At 41.8% G+C, this 16123-nt stretch overlaps 1 protein-coding gene and 2 long non-coding RNA genes across 9 annotated transcripts in view; 2 read left to right on the top strand and 1 right to left on the bottom strand.

Moving 5' to 3' along the window:
• The window catches only part of Ptprm (protein tyrosine phosphatase receptor type M), a 767348-nt gene that overhangs the window by 721400 nt on the left and 29825 nt on the right, over positions 1-16123 (bottom strand). The window lies entirely within an intron of this gene.
• On the top strand, positions 1920-11893 carry LOC125363864. Its single transcript, XR_007213368.1, has 3 exons — positions 1920-2635; positions 2856-3022; positions 11883-11893. It is a non-coding gene; the product is annotated as an uncharacterized LOC125363864 (long non-coding RNA).
• On the top strand, positions 3053-8577 carry LOC125363865. The gene is made up of 3 exons (XR_007213369.1): positions 3053-3305; positions 3976-3979; positions 8517-8577. It is a non-coding gene; the product is annotated as an uncharacterized LOC125363865 (long non-coding RNA).

Raw genomic sequence — 16123 nt, 5'->3', positions numbered from 1 at the left:
AGGCCACTCAGAAAAAGGGGAGTAAATTCAGTGCTGGGGGCTTTGGGAGATGTGGAGTGGTGAGCAGGGCTCTGAGACCAAGCGAGGCAAAAGCAGCTTACTGAAGGCATCCAGGACACTTATTTCAGGAAACTGACATCTTAACCTGAAGCAGGCAGCAGCAACTTGAAACCAAACAGCCCAGAGCTTATCCTGGGACAGTCCAGACAACCCACCCTGTCCTCCAGCAGATCAAGCTAAGCCAGCACAGGAAGGGCAAAGCTCCACTCCTCTGGTGGTACGAGAATAGTCACATTGTACTGCCAGTTCCAATGCTTTGTTGTTTAATGAACAGCACCATGACACATAGAAATGGTAGGCAATTTAGCCAGTTATACAAGGTGGTAGGGAGTCAAGATTGGAATCCTGAGCGGTAACACAACTGTCACAAACATCAGCTACTAGAGAGGACAGAGCAGGAGGAACCCAGATGACCAAGAGTTCAAGATCAGCATGAGCAACTGGATGAGACCCTGTCTCAAAAAGGAAAAAGAATGGAACCCAGGTATCTATCTGAGTAGAGCTCTGGTGTAACAGTATGCTAGACTGCCTCCATCATGTGGGCAACATATGCAAAAGAGAAATTTCTTCAGCACCCTGAGCATGCTCATCTTTTCTAAACAGGTTTCTTCACATGCAACATCAGCAGGATATAGTGAGCATTCCTACAGTAAGGAGGCTTTGCTTCTGATTGCCATTTTTTTGCAGCAGAATGACAGTTTCAGCATTATCAAAATAAAAACTATGTTAACATCAATATCTCCCTTTAAGAGCTATTGCAAACATTTAATGAAGTAACATAGCACATCCATGCCCAGCACACATGGAGGACTTAAAAAAAAAAAAAGTCCCTTCCTCCTCCTGGAGCAACAGGACCAGGAAGCAATCACAGCAAGTTGTCTCCTGATTTGTTGGTGTACAAGGATGGAGGGGTAGTGACTGTATGATTCTCCAGCATAAAAACATCAGAGGATTTTTCCCCCAAACATCCCATACAGGCCTCCTTTCAATCCTAAGGAGTTTGGTTTTTGCTTTTATTTTGTTTTCTTTTTGGCAGTATTGAGAATGAAAGCCAAGGCCTCCCCAATTCACAGAAGTTTTAAAGATGGCTTCACTCTTCCTTTGTACAATGTATATAGAAAGCCAGCCCTTCGCCCACTTTGTGGGCCAGGGGCCAGGTGAAGGAAAGGTTGTTCTGAGAAGGAATCTGGGAAGCATTCAGCTGTCCCCATTTCCCAGACTCACCTCAGTCCTGGAAATGCTTCTCCGGTTCCAAACCACAGACTTTCCTTTTCTGCATTGCTCTGCAAAAGCTTGTCGAGGCCTGAGAGCCTGGCCCCTCTCATCTCTCTGCATGAGCCCACTTAGGTGAGGAGAATCTGAAGAGCTGTACAGCCAGGCAGCTAGGCTGGCAACATAGCCTCTGATCTGCAGTGCATCACAGCTCAACTGAAGCCACGCAGAAGAGGTAGGGTCAGAAATGAAGTACACATGGTTCTCATCCACTCACCCTACTCCACTACCACCATAGAGCAGGCAAATGGACCCGAAATAGCCAATGACCATGTTTCATCCACTGCAGGGCTTGCGAAGACATAGCCTCCCTTATATATCTACAGGCTGGAGAAAAGAATGGCCTGTTAAGAATGATTGTATCCTTTCTCTACATGTTATGAAACATGTTATCAAAGGAGAGGGAGAAAGGGCTGGGACACTATCATTTAACTTCTAAGGTAAAAAGTGATAGGGTAAGCTGGGTGGCAATGGCTCATGCCTACAATCCTAGCTACTCAGGAGGCTGAGACCTAAGGACACCAGTTCAAATCCAGCCCAGACAGGAAAGTCTGTGACACTCTTATCTCTAACCACCAGAAAAAAACAGAAGTGGAGCTGTGGCTCAAAGTGGTAGATCACTAGCCTTGAGTGAAAAAGCTCAGGGACAGCACTGAGTTCAAGCCCCACAAATGACAAAAAAAAGTGATAGGGTTATTAACACCATTAAATTGTAAGACTTTATCATCAAATCTGTGTAAATGTATCCTTTCCCCTACATGGCAAGTATGGATAAGCCAATGACTAAAACTGAGTTAAATCACAGTAAAATTGACCCATGCTAGGTGATCTAATTCTAGCTACTCAGGAGCTCAGATCTAAGAACTGAGGTTGAAGCAAACCCTGGAAAACAAATTCTTGAGACTCTTATCTCCAATTAGCCAGCAAAAAGCAAGAAGTAGAGATGTGACTCAAGTGGCAGAGCACCCACTGTGAATGAAAAAGCCCAGTGAGAGCAAAAAGCATTAAATTCAAGCTCCAATACTGGTATTTATACAAAAAAATAATTTTTGAACCAGGTTACACTGAACTTTTCAAATGGTACCAAACAAGCCTCTACTTTAGGGAGACTGGAATAGTTTCAATGCAACATACCCAGAAAACTAGGAGAATCAGAAGTGCTGCATCCTACCATCCAACACAAAGGAAGAGGCACAAGCCCCTCTCTAGCAGCCGAGGTGGAGCTCTCTCCTAAGCCATTGAGGAAGTAGGAGTGGCACCAGGTGAACTGAAGGCCAATCACACATTTCATAGGCTAGATAATGTCACATTAGGGCTGGGAATATGGCCGAGTGGCAAGAGTGCTTGACTCATATACATGAAACCCTGGGTTTGATTCCCCAGCACCACATATATAGAAAATGGCCAGAGGTGGCGCTGTGGCTCAAGTGGCAGAGTGCTAGCCTTGAGCAAAAAGAAGCCAGGGACAGTGCTCAGGCCCTGAGTTCAAGGCCCAGGACTGGCAAAATAAATAAATAAATAAGAATGTCACATTAAAAGTTCGGTATTTTTCTCCTCCTCTGGGCACACCATTCCTTGTATGTTCATAAACTTGGCAAAAGCACCAATATTCAGGGTACCCCTCCCCCAAGGCCCCTACAGTGAGTGCCCCCATCAGAGTCTATCACAGGGAGAAGACGCCCCATCACCTGTTCCCCATGAATTGAGTTTCTTCCCGCCGTGTTTTCTGTTGTTGTTTGTTTGTTTTAAACAGAGCGGCAGCTACAGTCAATGTCCAGCCTTGCCTCCTGCCTCTGCCATGTGACCTCGCAGCCGGTCATGTCTTGCTCTTAACCCTCTAAATCCTAAATCTGTCTCCTGGGGTCCCAAATTTAGACTGAAAGTCTGCTTGGCATGGAAAGAATTGGATCAACTCAACAACAACCTGGATCGTTTTCTAGTCTTCTAAAGAGAGAAACATTTTTAGTAAATCAGTAAAAAAAAAAATGAAACCAAGTGCCAGTGGCTCAGGCCTGTGAACCTACCTACTCAGGAGGCGAAGATCCTGAGATGGTGGTTCCAAGCAAGTCCATGAAGAAAAGCTCCAGAGAAACCAGCAAAAAGCAAGGCGAGAGGCATGAATCAAGTGGTAGAGCACCAGTGGAGCAAGCATGAGGCCCTACTTTCAAACCCCAATACCACAAAATATCAAATGAATGGTTCAGGCTCAATTTCCAGAAAGACAGATGAATACATCCCTTGAAAGTCATTACTTATTATAGGGGTGGGAAAAGCAAGATGTGATACAACGTAAGAATTTCATAAATAATTATCTAGCATCACAAGTCCCCAAGACAGATAAGAAGAGTCAGGTTACGGCAATGCAACCCCTCAAATGTAGCTACACATGAGTGAAACAGCCTACTGAACACTGTGCTGACTGAGTTGGGTACCACCTTGGCTGAAGAAGCTGGGGAGCCTAGAGAGCAGGGCTCAGTTCTCCAGTGTGAATGGCCTACTTAGCAAAAAAACTCTACAAAAGACCACCCTTATGCCACAGAGAGACCCCTGAAAGAATGAAAGTCACAATTCCAAGCCCAACAGTAGGAGATTGCTAAGTGAAAGCCAATACTGACAGTGGCAGTGACAGAGGGGAAACTGAAGGGGGGTGGGAGGGTGGGTCAGCAAGCCTCAGACAAGTAGCTTTCTCCTGACAGAGAAGAGAGGGAAGGAAAAGAGAGGCAGCCCAAGGCCACTCTCAGACTCACTCAGAGGTTAACAAGCCCAGGGCCTTACATATGCAAGTCAAGTCCACACCAGAAAGACTCCCATCAAATCCCCCCATATACAACTGCAGAAATGGCCTCTCAACAAAATAGCTATTAAGGAAATCAACTATTTCTTCACTATAAAGTTAAATGATAGCAAGATGATTTTAAGAATTATTCCAGGGCTGGGGATATGGCCTAGTGGCAAGAAGTGCCTGCCTCATATACATGAGGCCCTGGGTTCGATTCCCCAGCACCACATATACAGGAAAATGGCCAGAAGTGGCGCTGTGGCTCAAGTGGCAGAGTGCTAGCCTTGAGCAAAAAGAAGCCAGGAACGGTGCTTAGGCCTTGAGTTCAAGGCCCAGGACTGGCAGAAAAAAAAAAAAAAGAATTATTCCAATGAGTGAGCCAGACCCAAAGAAACATGGACTCTATGGTCTCCCTTATTGGGAATAATTAGTACAGGTTTAGGCAAGTCATAGCAGAGCACCACAAGGCCCAATAGCTATACCCTTATGAACACATACGATGATGCTAAGTGAAATGAACTCCATGTTATGGAGACAATTGTTATATGACAGTTGTAACTACTTTCAACATCCCAGGTGTATCTGTAGCTTCTATTATTGATGATGTTCTTGTATCACCTTCCTGTGGTTGTACCTACACTATCTCTGTAATCTTAGCTGAGTATATTGGAAACCGTGTATACTGGTATTGGAACTAGGAAATTGAAAGGGAATACCAAAATTGAGAGACACAGGGTAAAAAAAGAGAAACAACTACAAAAGCAATACTTGCAAAACTGTTTGGTGTAAGTGAACTGAACACCTCAGAGGGGAAAAGGGTAAGGGGGAGGGGGAGGGGGTTATGAGGGACAAGGTAAAAAACAGTACAAGAAATGTATCCAATGCCTAACGTATGAAACTGTAACCTCTCTGTACATCAGTTTGATAATAAAAATTTGAAAAAAAAAAAAGAATTATTCCAATGAAATAACTCTTAGGTACTTCACAGGCTCGTCTCTAGCAACTTTTTTTTTCCAGTCTTGGGTCTTGAACTTGGGGCCTGGCACTGTCCCTGAGTGTCTTCTGCCCAAGGGTAGCTAGTACTCTACCACTGGAGCCACAGCACCACTTTCAGACTTTTCTGAGCATTTTATGGGAGATGAGAGTCTCACAGACTTGCCTGCCCCAGCTGGCTTCAAACTGTGATTCTCCAGTCTCAGCCTCCTGAGTAGCTAGGATTACAGGCATGAGCCACCAGTGCCTGGCACTCTTTAAATGTTTTTATTAGAGGGGCTAGGAATATGGCCTAGTGCGAGAGTGCTTGCCTCGTATACATGATGCCCTGGGTTCGGTTCCCTAGCACCACATATATAGAAAATGGCCAGAAGTGGTGCTGTGGCTCAAGTGGCAGAGTGCTAGCCTTTAGCAAAAAGAAGCCAGGGATAGTGCTCAGGCCCTGAGTCCAAGGCCCAGGACTGGCAAAAAAAATAAAACAAAATATTTTTATTATCAAGTACTAAAACATATAAATTCACAAAGCAATAACAAGCATTTTTTTCTTTTAAAAAGTTCTAATTTTTTGCTAGTCCTGGGACTGAACTCAGGGCCTGGGCACTGTCCCCAAGCTTTTGCACTCAGCATTCCACCACCTTACCCAGAACTCCACTTCCACACTTTCATCTTTTTTTTTTTTTTGAGTAGTTTATTGGAGAGAAGAATCTCAGAGACTTTCTTGGCAGGGCTGGCTTGAACTGCAATCCTTAGATCTCAACGTCCTGATTAGCTAGGATTACATATGTGTGCCACTGTCTCAGGGCTAAGTTCTTTTGTTTTTTTCTACTGCCCATACTGGGGCTTGAACTCAGGGCCTGACATTGTCAATCAGCTTTCTTGTTCACAGCTCACAGCTGGTGCTCTACCATTTGAGCCACAGCTCCAGCCTTGCTTTTTGCTGGTCATTTTGGAAATTAGAGTGTCACAAACCTTTGGGCACAGGCTGATTTTGAACCATGATTCTCAAAATCTCAGTCTCCTGAGCAATTAGGATTACTGGTACCCAGGATAACAAGTTTATTTTTAAAGGAGCATGGTCTAGGTAAAGGGGGAAAACTAGTACCACTGAAAATAGTACCACAGTAACACATTACTGTTTATGAAATGTTGGGTTTTTTTTTATAGCAGTGTTGCACCATCAAACTTCACAGATCACCCAAACATCGATGTCAAAATCAAAGCCTGCCAACTGTTTAAAATTTCTTCTTGGTCTTTGAATTCTGCCTCTTAATGAATTATCACTCCATAGCCTATATTGTGCTACACTTAATCAAGCTCAGAGAAGTGGAGGAATTTGGCTACAGTCTGCAAGACTGTTGACAAAAGGGCCAGACCTAAGCAGATCTTCCCAGGCTTTTTAAGGGCTTCAAGCCTTAGTCACTTCATCAATCAAATGGAATCATGGGGCACTTTTCTCTTGGGTCAGTAGAAGTCATTGTGTGCCATAGTACCCAGAATGATAAAGGTTTAAAAGAATAAGTCAGGTGCTAGTAGCTCATTCCTATAATCCTAGCTACTCGGGAGGCTGAGATCTGAGGATCTTAGTTCAACATAAGAGGAGTCTCACAAACTTTCCCCAGCAGGAAAGTGAGACTCTTAGCTCAAATCAATCTGCAAAAAAATCCAGAAGTGGAGTCCTATCCTTGAGCAAAAAATGCTGAGGGACAGTGGTCAGGTCCCGAGTTCAATTTACATGAACGACTGGAACCAATTTAAAAAAAAAAAGACTTTCTTGCCAGGCATAGTGTCTCATACTTATAATCCCAGTTATTCAGGAGGTGGAGATCATGAACATTATGTTTTGAGGCCAGACTAAATAAAGCTAGTAAGAACCTCATCTCAACAAATAGGCTGTATGAGATGCTTCATAGCTATAATTTCTGCTACATGGAACAAGTAGGAAGATTGCAGTCCAATGCTGACTCTAGGAAAAAATTCATGACCCCATCTAGAAACTAACTTTAAAAAGTAAAAGAGGATTGGGAGTATATCTCAAGTATAGAGTACCTAGCCTAGCAAGCAAGAGGCACAGAGTTCAAACCTTAATTCCCCCCCCCCAAAATAAAATCCAGTAGTTGCAATGGGTAATCATCCAGTCATATTATTCCAAAAAAAATTAAAACATTTTGTTTAGATATCTAATGTCTGGAAAAATTACTAGATATGCAAAGAATCAGAATATTAAATATGTGTACATAACATACATAGATGTTTGAAAGTGATACACTAAAATATTTTTTAATTTAATTTTATTGTCAAGGTGATGTACAGAGGAGTTAACAGTTACATATGTAAGGTACTGAATTCATTTCTTGTCAAACTTGCTACCCCCTCTCTCACTTTTCTCCAACTTTCCCTCCCCCCACCCCCCCTAAGATGAACAGTCCATTTCCAGCATATTGTTTGTGAATAACATGTAGCTTGTCCACCAGATTTGACCCACTATTTGCTTTTATTTTTAAAAATGTACTGTAACACACACCAAAAAAATCTCATATCTATTATTATTGTTATGAAACATTCCTAGTAGCAATCATATTACCAGTTAACACAGATTTAGCTTATGAACCTGGCATGCTAGAATGGATGTATAACCATGTAAACTATTATTATCCAGGTGCAGTAGGCTGGGCATGCTCACCCAAAGAAATCAAGCCCAACCCCAGGAAAGTGTTCTTATTTAGGGAAAGGGGCCTTTCACATAGAGTTATGGACTGTGAAATGATTATCCAGGAAGGTCAATATAGAGTGGGGGGCTCAAGTCTGTAAATCCTCGCTGCCAACCAAAGCAAAAAGTTAGCAATACCCCATCTCAACAATTAAGTTAGACAGAATGGTAAAAGCCTGCAATCCCAGCTACACAGGAGGAACAGTTAGGAAGATATAGGTCCAATACTGACCCCAGGCAAAACTGTGAGATTCTATCTGAAAAGTAAAGCCAAAGGGTTTGAGGCATAATTCAAGTAGTAGAGTGCCTGCCCTACTAGCAATCAAGGCCCAAAACAGTCAGAGAGAGAAAGCAAGATGGTGTTGGTGGCCTCACGCCTAAGTACTTCAAGAGGCTGAGATGTGAAGATCAAGGTTCAAAGCCAGCCCAGACAAGAAAGCCTGTGAGTCAAACCTCCAATTAGCCACCAAAAAGCCAGAAGTGGATTTGTGGCTCAAATGACAAGAGCACTAGCCTTGAGCAAAAGAGTTCAAGGACAGCACCCAGGCCTTCAGTTCAATCCCCAGGACCAGCACAGACAAGCCAGACAGATAGACAGTGAAACAGACAGGTAGACAGACAGACAGACAGAAGAAAGAAAGAAAGAAAGAAAGAAAGAAAGAAAGAAAGAAAGAAAGAAAGAAAGAAAGAAAGAAAGAAAGAAAGAAAGAAGGAAGGAAGGAAGGAAGGAAGGAAGGAAGGAAGGAAGGAAGGAAGAAAGGAAGGAGGGAGGGAGGGAATGGGAAATGAAAGGGGTGGGCAAAGAGAAGTAGAAGAACAAGGAGGAAGGTGGGGTAGAAGAGAGAATGAACAACTGAATATGAAGAGACCAGATCCATGCAGACAAAACAAAAGGACCACCAGGGCATTCCTGCAGCCCAGAAAACTAGGAGAGGGGCAAAGAAAAGACTAGGCCAGGCCTAAGAAGGCAGACCAGCCTTCCTGGACTTTCATTTCAGACTTCTGTCTCCTGAACTGTGAGAGAATAAACTTCTCTTGTTAAAAAGCAAGAAGTCAGAAATAAGTGGTTGCAGCAGCCTAGGAAACTAATTCACCAGGGTGAAGCATAGTGATTCATAGAGTAAGAAATAAAAAGGAGAAGAGAATTTTCCACAGCTAGGACTATACTTCTTGCAGAAACTGAGGAGGAGGAACTCCTGGCTGAAACTTGGACTTAAGATCCGTGAAATTGTTTATAAACTGTGCAGTCTGGGAAAACGGTCATTTGGACATTATGACCCATTTTCTGACTCATAAAAGGTAGACACGTTTATGAGGAGGGGACCTCAAGATGGGTTCCTTTTGTTCCGGGAAAGACACACACGCCACAGAGCCAGCCAGCCTTAGCAATCTGGATGGGACTAGCCAAGGAGCCTGGAAGCATGGATCCCAGCCGTCACAGGCTTGCTCCCAGACAGGAATCCAGTGCTGTGTGGCAGGCAGTGAGCTTGTCGTGAGTCCAACAGTGCTCAATTCCAGTGAAGGGGTGCTCTCCTGCAGGCCCTGGCAGAAGCAAGGGCAGGCAGTGGGCCTGAGCCCATTGCATCCTTAGACCCCTACCAGGTGGGCTGCAGTCTGGAGTGAATCCAGAGCTGGTGTGGAGGGTACAGAAGGTGCAGTGCACTGCAGGCCTGGCCAGCCTCAGCAGTAGTAATAGCAGCGTGCTCATTCCTACACTATAGATGAGCTTGAAGACAGCAGGGCTTGAATAGATGGTGCTGTGGAGATGAGCAGTAAAGGGGCTTACATTCCATGGGAAGCAGGTGAAGAAAGCACAGGTGGTAGCCACAGGGACAAAGACTTTAAGTCATGAAGGTCAAGGTGACGTATTTTAAAGCCAAGTCCATTGAGGCCTGGTACCATCAACATGAGGAAATGAATGCACAAGGGAAGTCAGAACAAACCCATCAGCGTGGGAAGAGCAGCCTGGGGAGCAGCTGGGTGTTTGCTGCTAAAAGTGGAGGGATGCAAGACTGCTACCCTCCAGAACCAGGGGGATAAAGCCCTCTGCAGGGTGATTCTAAATATGGCAACAGAAGAGAGAGATCACAGCCATGACACAGCTGACAATGCTAGTCACTGTTGCCAGACCTGCCCCTTCATTTTGTCCTTGCTGCAAACATGAAGAAGTTACCAGTCTCCCACTTTGACCTGAGGCATCAGAAGCCCAGAAAGGTTAACTTATCCTTGGTCAGATAGCTAAGCCAGGATCCACATTTCAAATTCAAGTGTCTGGGCCCTCAGTCCTCCTCTGGAAGGAATAAAGAGATTGAGGTAGAGCACTGTGAGAGAGATAAAAGTATCAAACTTTACAACAAAGCAGGGTGCATTAGAGAACAAGTATGAGGCAGTGACTGGATAGTGAAAGAAGAGGCGATCCCAGGAGGGAGAGGTGGTGAGCCTCACGCCAGCACCTGAGCCAGATAGAGAACAGGGCAGAAAGGGAAGGTCCAGTATGCAGCTATGCTTCAGGAGCAGCCTGCCTGTGGTAGCCAAGTCCTATGGCAGGTGCCATGGAAACAGAGCCAAGAGCATCTTTGGGCCATTAAATGGCTTTTGTTTTCCCTGAATGGGGCTCTGAATCACCTGGAATGCTTTTGTAAAGTACAGGCCTTCTGGGCCCCATGCTAGCATCCTGAACCAAAAATGTCCAGTGTGCTGCTACACGTTAGCACACACCCAAGAAGATATTGGGAACCCTAAAGGTGAGGGACCCAGGTGACTGTTAATGACAGCATTCATAGATCAAAGCCAAAGAAAGGGATAATATGTGCTGCTGTGGGTGACAGGTTATGGATGCGGGTATGGCCAAGACAGAAGACAGGGATGGCTTGATTACACAGTGGCATCTTCATGCTTCCTGTGAATCCTGAGTGAAGACTTGAGACTACTTGGACCACATTAATTCTCTTAATAATCTCTGTTCCAATCTCAGCCATCCAGATATCAATTAAAATTAACCCATCCAGGAGTGTTGAATCCTTTGTTACTTCAGGCATGAAAACTTTAGTTAAAGTATTTAGCTATACCTCATAACATAAGGCACACTGAGTACATCATTTTTTCTAACAAAGTTTCTTTTTTTAATAGCTCCTAAGGATAACCTACTTACAAAACCTAACACATCACACTTCCCAATGATAGAAGAGCTAAACTCCTCTGATCTTGCTGAAGCCAAAAATGCTAAGCACTTCATGAAACTGCTCCACAGTGGGAGGCCATATTGTAGTGGGAAATTATAAAAATTGAAATAAAACAGAAGATCTTTATTTGTTCCAAGTTTAGAATTAGTGCTTCAACATTAGTGGAGTCCACACAATCAAAAGCATCCTTTAGGAATGAGAGTTTACTGCTAAATAACTGGGTATAAATAATCTTAAACTGGCTAATGTACCAAGGGACCCACAGTTACTAGGAGAAGTAGAAAAAAGAAACCAAATTTTCAGACCGAACAGCCATTAAAAACAAAACAAAACAAAAAAAACTAAGATAATAGCAATGTTTAGCAGGAAGAAAAAAATCTAACATGAGGCAAAAGTTGAATAAGCAAAAAACACTCCTCCCAAGAAAAGTGCTGACATCAACAATACTATTAATACTGCAGAGGTTTTCTATGGTTGGAAGCAGTTATAAAAGATTAACGCTGTTTGAAAGACAATGTTACTTACTTCTGGAAAATTCTCTTCAGTATCTAACTTCTCCCCCTCTCACTCCAAAAAACTGAGTTTCCAAAGTGCTTGAGTGTATAGTAGGTGATTAACAAATATGTATAGCCAGGTATGGTGTCTCAAGCTGTAATACTAGCTACATCAGAGGCAGAGATCAAAGTCTAGGACCAGCCTGAGCTTAAAAGTTCAAGAAACCCCATTTCAACCAATAGTTAAACATGGTGGTATGCAACTGTCATCCTAGCTACAAGGGAAGCATAATGGCTAGACACAATAACACATGCCTCTCGTACCAGCAATAAAGGCAAGTACAAACAGGAGAATCATAGTCCACACCTAAAGTGAAACTCTTACTCAAGTTGAGTTCAAACCCGTACTACCAAAACTACAAAGGAAGGATGCAAGGAAGGAAGGACACACTTAGTAGAAGTTTAGTACCAAACTTCTTCATCTCAGAATTACACTTTGTGTCCATTACTGTGAGAGAATGTGTGACTCAACATACAATCTTAAACCTTTAGTTCAAGATTTCAGTTATATAAACATAGAATCACAATTTGGAGCCACAATGCTTACTAAAAAATAACTTGACAATAAACATTTTTGAGTTTTGGGAAACCAAAGGCTTTCCTGGTAATGCTGAGCTTCAAAAGAAGAAATATATACTTGGATTAAACTAAAAAGAATTTCCTTTTGTTATGCTCTTAAATAGAATTTTTGTTGTTGTTGTTGTTGCCAGTCCTTGGGCTTGGTTGGACTCAGGGCCTGAGCACTGTCCCTGGCTTCTTTTTGCTCAAGGCCAGCACTCTACCCCCTTGAGCCACAGTGCCACTTCTGGCTTCTTCTGTATATGTGGTGCTGAGGAATCAAAACCAGAGTTTTGCACACGCTAGGCAAGCACTCTACCGCTAAGCCACATTCCCAGCACTTAAATAGAATTCTTAAGGGGGAAAAAAAAGGCAAGTCTTTGCTTTATTCAAGAATCTGACCTAAAATAATGTCTGCAACATCTTACTACTTTCAGAAAAACTCTCTACATTTTTGAAAATGCAAACTAGCTCATTTTTGGAACTCTAATACATTTTTAATATGCTATTTCAGGTCTGGGAAATTTTATTATTCACTAATGCTGAGTTATTTACCAATGTCTGACATAGGGTTCTGAACTGCCTCTCTGCATAGTTTTAAGAAAGATTCTTTATTTAGTTCTCTTTGCAAACCTACATTCTCTTTTAAGTAGTGTAGTTTCCAAAATCTCTGCAGGAAGTCTGATTACATACATGTAATTATCATTTTCCACTATATCAACAGCAGTCAATTAGTGGATGCTTGGTGTCACATCATGGGTGTGCCATAACCCACTCAATGGTTCTCCTTTCTGCCTGCCTGGTCCGCTCCAGACAGCTGAGTGGGTAAGACTTTAGTACAAACATAATGTAAAACAAACAAAAACACCTCACATGGTGGTGACAGTAGCTAGCTACTTGTGCCTAATTTTATTCTGTATTCATTTTCCCACTAAACTATAGAGACTCTCATGCATATGAGAATAAGCACACTGACCACAGTATATCAGCACTGCCCATTTGGACAAAGACAAGAGAACTGGAGCGGTATCCTTCCAGACTGCCTGTGAACCTCTCCTATCAGCAGCCAGGCCATGCCAGGCTGCTACTTGTGATCATAGAAGCAGTTAACTTATCTTCTCATTCTCTACCTCCTAACACACACACACACACACACACACACACACACACGCACACACACAATCAAGCTTCTCTCTGTTATAAAAGTGCTGAATTACAAGACAGACAAGTATTTCCAAGAATGTAAACAACAACAAAAAAAGATTTTTAAGAGAAGAAAGTTAGAAAAATTCTTCCAGAGCCCTAACAAAACAAAAGATAATGACTCCATTTAAAATAAAAAAGGCATTAGGGGGGGACACAAGTCAATAAATACACAAGTCTCAAAAAAAATACCAATGTTTTTTCAAAATACATCCAGAGATAAATATCTTTTGACTAAGAACTGAACAAATACTAAAATATTTCTGGTGCATCTCAAAAATCTCAGAGTATGAATAGAGATGAGTATGACTTTCATAGGGTAGAGAATTTTTTTTTAAAAAAAGAAACACCACAGGTTGAATAACCCTTCTCCAAAATACTTAGGACAAAAACTGTTTTACACCTCAAAGTTGGTAGATTTTGGAATATTTGTACAATCTTTAGGGGTCCAAGCATCTCTAATGTGGAAATCCAAAATTCTTTGAGCACCAAGATGACCTTAAAAGAGTTTCTAGTTTTTGAACATTCAGATTTTAAATTTTTTATTAGATGTTCAACCTTCAAGATATTCATGGTGAAATTCCTTACAAAAATAATCACAGATGTGAAAAAGTTGATGTGATTTATGATCTTAAACGCAGCACAACTAAGCATTTAGCATAACAGCCATAACAATATCTAGGCTATGAGAAAGAAAAACTATGAACTTGGGCCCAGTATGGTGGTATGCTAGTAATCTGTTACTCAGAGGGAAGAGATAGAAAGATCAGGGCCCAAGGCCAGCAAGTGTCATAAGACATTACATAAAAGGCAAAGTAAAAGCCAAAGGACTAGGATCAAAGCCAAAGCGACTAGGAAGGACACAGCCCTAAACTCAATCCACTGTACCACCAGATAACTAGGTATTTCTATGCCAAGTATTAATGCAACCACAGAAATCATGTTCTCAAACTGCTTCCTCCATTTTAAAGACATACAATTGTAGTTTATGATTAAGCTTAATTTAATATTTAGTCATGATTTAAGGTTAACAAAATAGAAAGAGAATATGATTCTAATTTGAAACTTTATAAATTAAAAACAATATGGAAACAAATATAATCAACTACTAGTAATATTTGATGTCACAGGTTTATAAAATTTTCTCTTATATGCTCAGTTTTCCAATTTAGGAAAAAACCCTTAACTTCTTAACAAAAAAAAAATTAAAAGGAAAAGAAATTTCATGATATAGAAGAGTAAACAAAACTATCAAAAACATTTCCAAAAGATTTGAATTCCAAAGATATGCAAGAAAACCAGTTTCAAAAGATTGTTAGCCATACAGTGAAATTATTTCTGGTGGCTTCTCTCAGTAAAAGTCAGTCACTCCAGTGACCATTTGTGGAACTCATCCCTTTATTTATTTATTTTTTTTTTGGGCCAGTCCTGGGCCTTGGACTCAGGGCCTGAGCACCGTCCCTGGCTTCTTCCCGCTCAAGGGTAGCACTCTGCCACTTGAGCCACAGCGCCGCTTCTGGCCGTTTTCTGTATATGTGGTGCTGGGGAATCGAACCTAGGGCCTCGTGTATCCGAGGCAGGCACTCTTGCCACTAGGCTATATCCCCAGCCCTCATCCCTTTATTAAAGACATTAGTACACTGTATTTGTACACACCATATAGACAAGCTGTGCGTGGAGAAACTGCTTAAAATACCTCAACTGAAGGCATCTGAGGGGTGAAAACTGCAACACTCTGGAATAAATTATATGGATAGGAAGATAAAATAAAATAATATCATTGTTGACCCTCCAAATAAAGAAATTAGGTCATTTTCTAAACATGGCAAATAGGAATTTTTACAAACTAGTAATTTTTTTCAAGAAACATGTCCACTTTACATATAGTATTTGTGTATTTACAAAAAAACAAAACAAAACAAAACAAAAAAACAGTGGAATGGGTGCCAGTGGCTCACACCTATATTCCTAGCTCCTCAGGAAGCTAAGATCTGAGGACCATAGTTCACGCCCAAGCAGGAAAACTCTGTGAGACTCTTATCTCCAACAAACTACTCAAAAGAAGCTCAGGGACAGTGCCCAGTCCCAGATTTCAAGCCCTAGGACCAGCGAAAAGTAAAAAATAAAAAACTGATGGCTACAAGCAAGTTTTTAACAACTGGAAATATGGGGGGGGGGGACTATAAGAAGATACAGGGGAAAAGGGTAACTTAAAATAACTTTATTATATCTCAATATGCTTGGCTTACTTTGGGGTCGTCATTGTAGTATCTTTAATCCTGTAGAATAAAACAGTCATGGTGATCATTTCAATACTTCAGTGTTTATTATTGTTTTCTCCAAACCAACAAAGGGTATGTGATACTCTCTTTGATACCATCCCCTTGTGGCACAATGAAGGATCAACTCAGATGTCATCTGGCAGGGTTTGGGGCAAAGATTCTCAATGGTAAAGAACCTGGGTTTGATCCCCAACAGACAAAGAAAGGAAAATGGAATAGAAGGAAGGAATCAATTATTCATGAAGCCTTTCTTGATTAGGTCAAGTCATCTCATGATTCATGTCCCAGGACATTATATCACATCCTTAGTAGTATTTCTCTGGTTAAATGCATATTTCCATGCCTCCTCCAATAAAACACAAACTCTTAAAGACAGGAATCCAATTTATTTCACTCACTCTTCTATCCCTGCTTCCTAACACAATGTAAGTACTCCCGGACTGGAAAAACAAAAATGTAAACTAAAATGATGTGGGAGTGAGAAGATCAGATAGAGCATATAAGAACCTATAGATAGTGTTAGGTTAGCTTGA

The sequence above is a fragment of the Perognathus longimembris genome, chromosome 15 (genome assembly GCF_023159225.1).
Source record: "Perognathus longimembris pacificus isolate PPM17 chromosome 15, ASM2315922v1, whole genome shotgun sequence".
NCBI classification, from domain to species: domain Eukaryota; kingdom Metazoa; phylum Chordata; class Mammalia; order Rodentia; family Heteromyidae; genus Perognathus; species Perognathus longimembris.
This window is presented reverse-complemented; position numbering and strand designations above follow the sequence as displayed.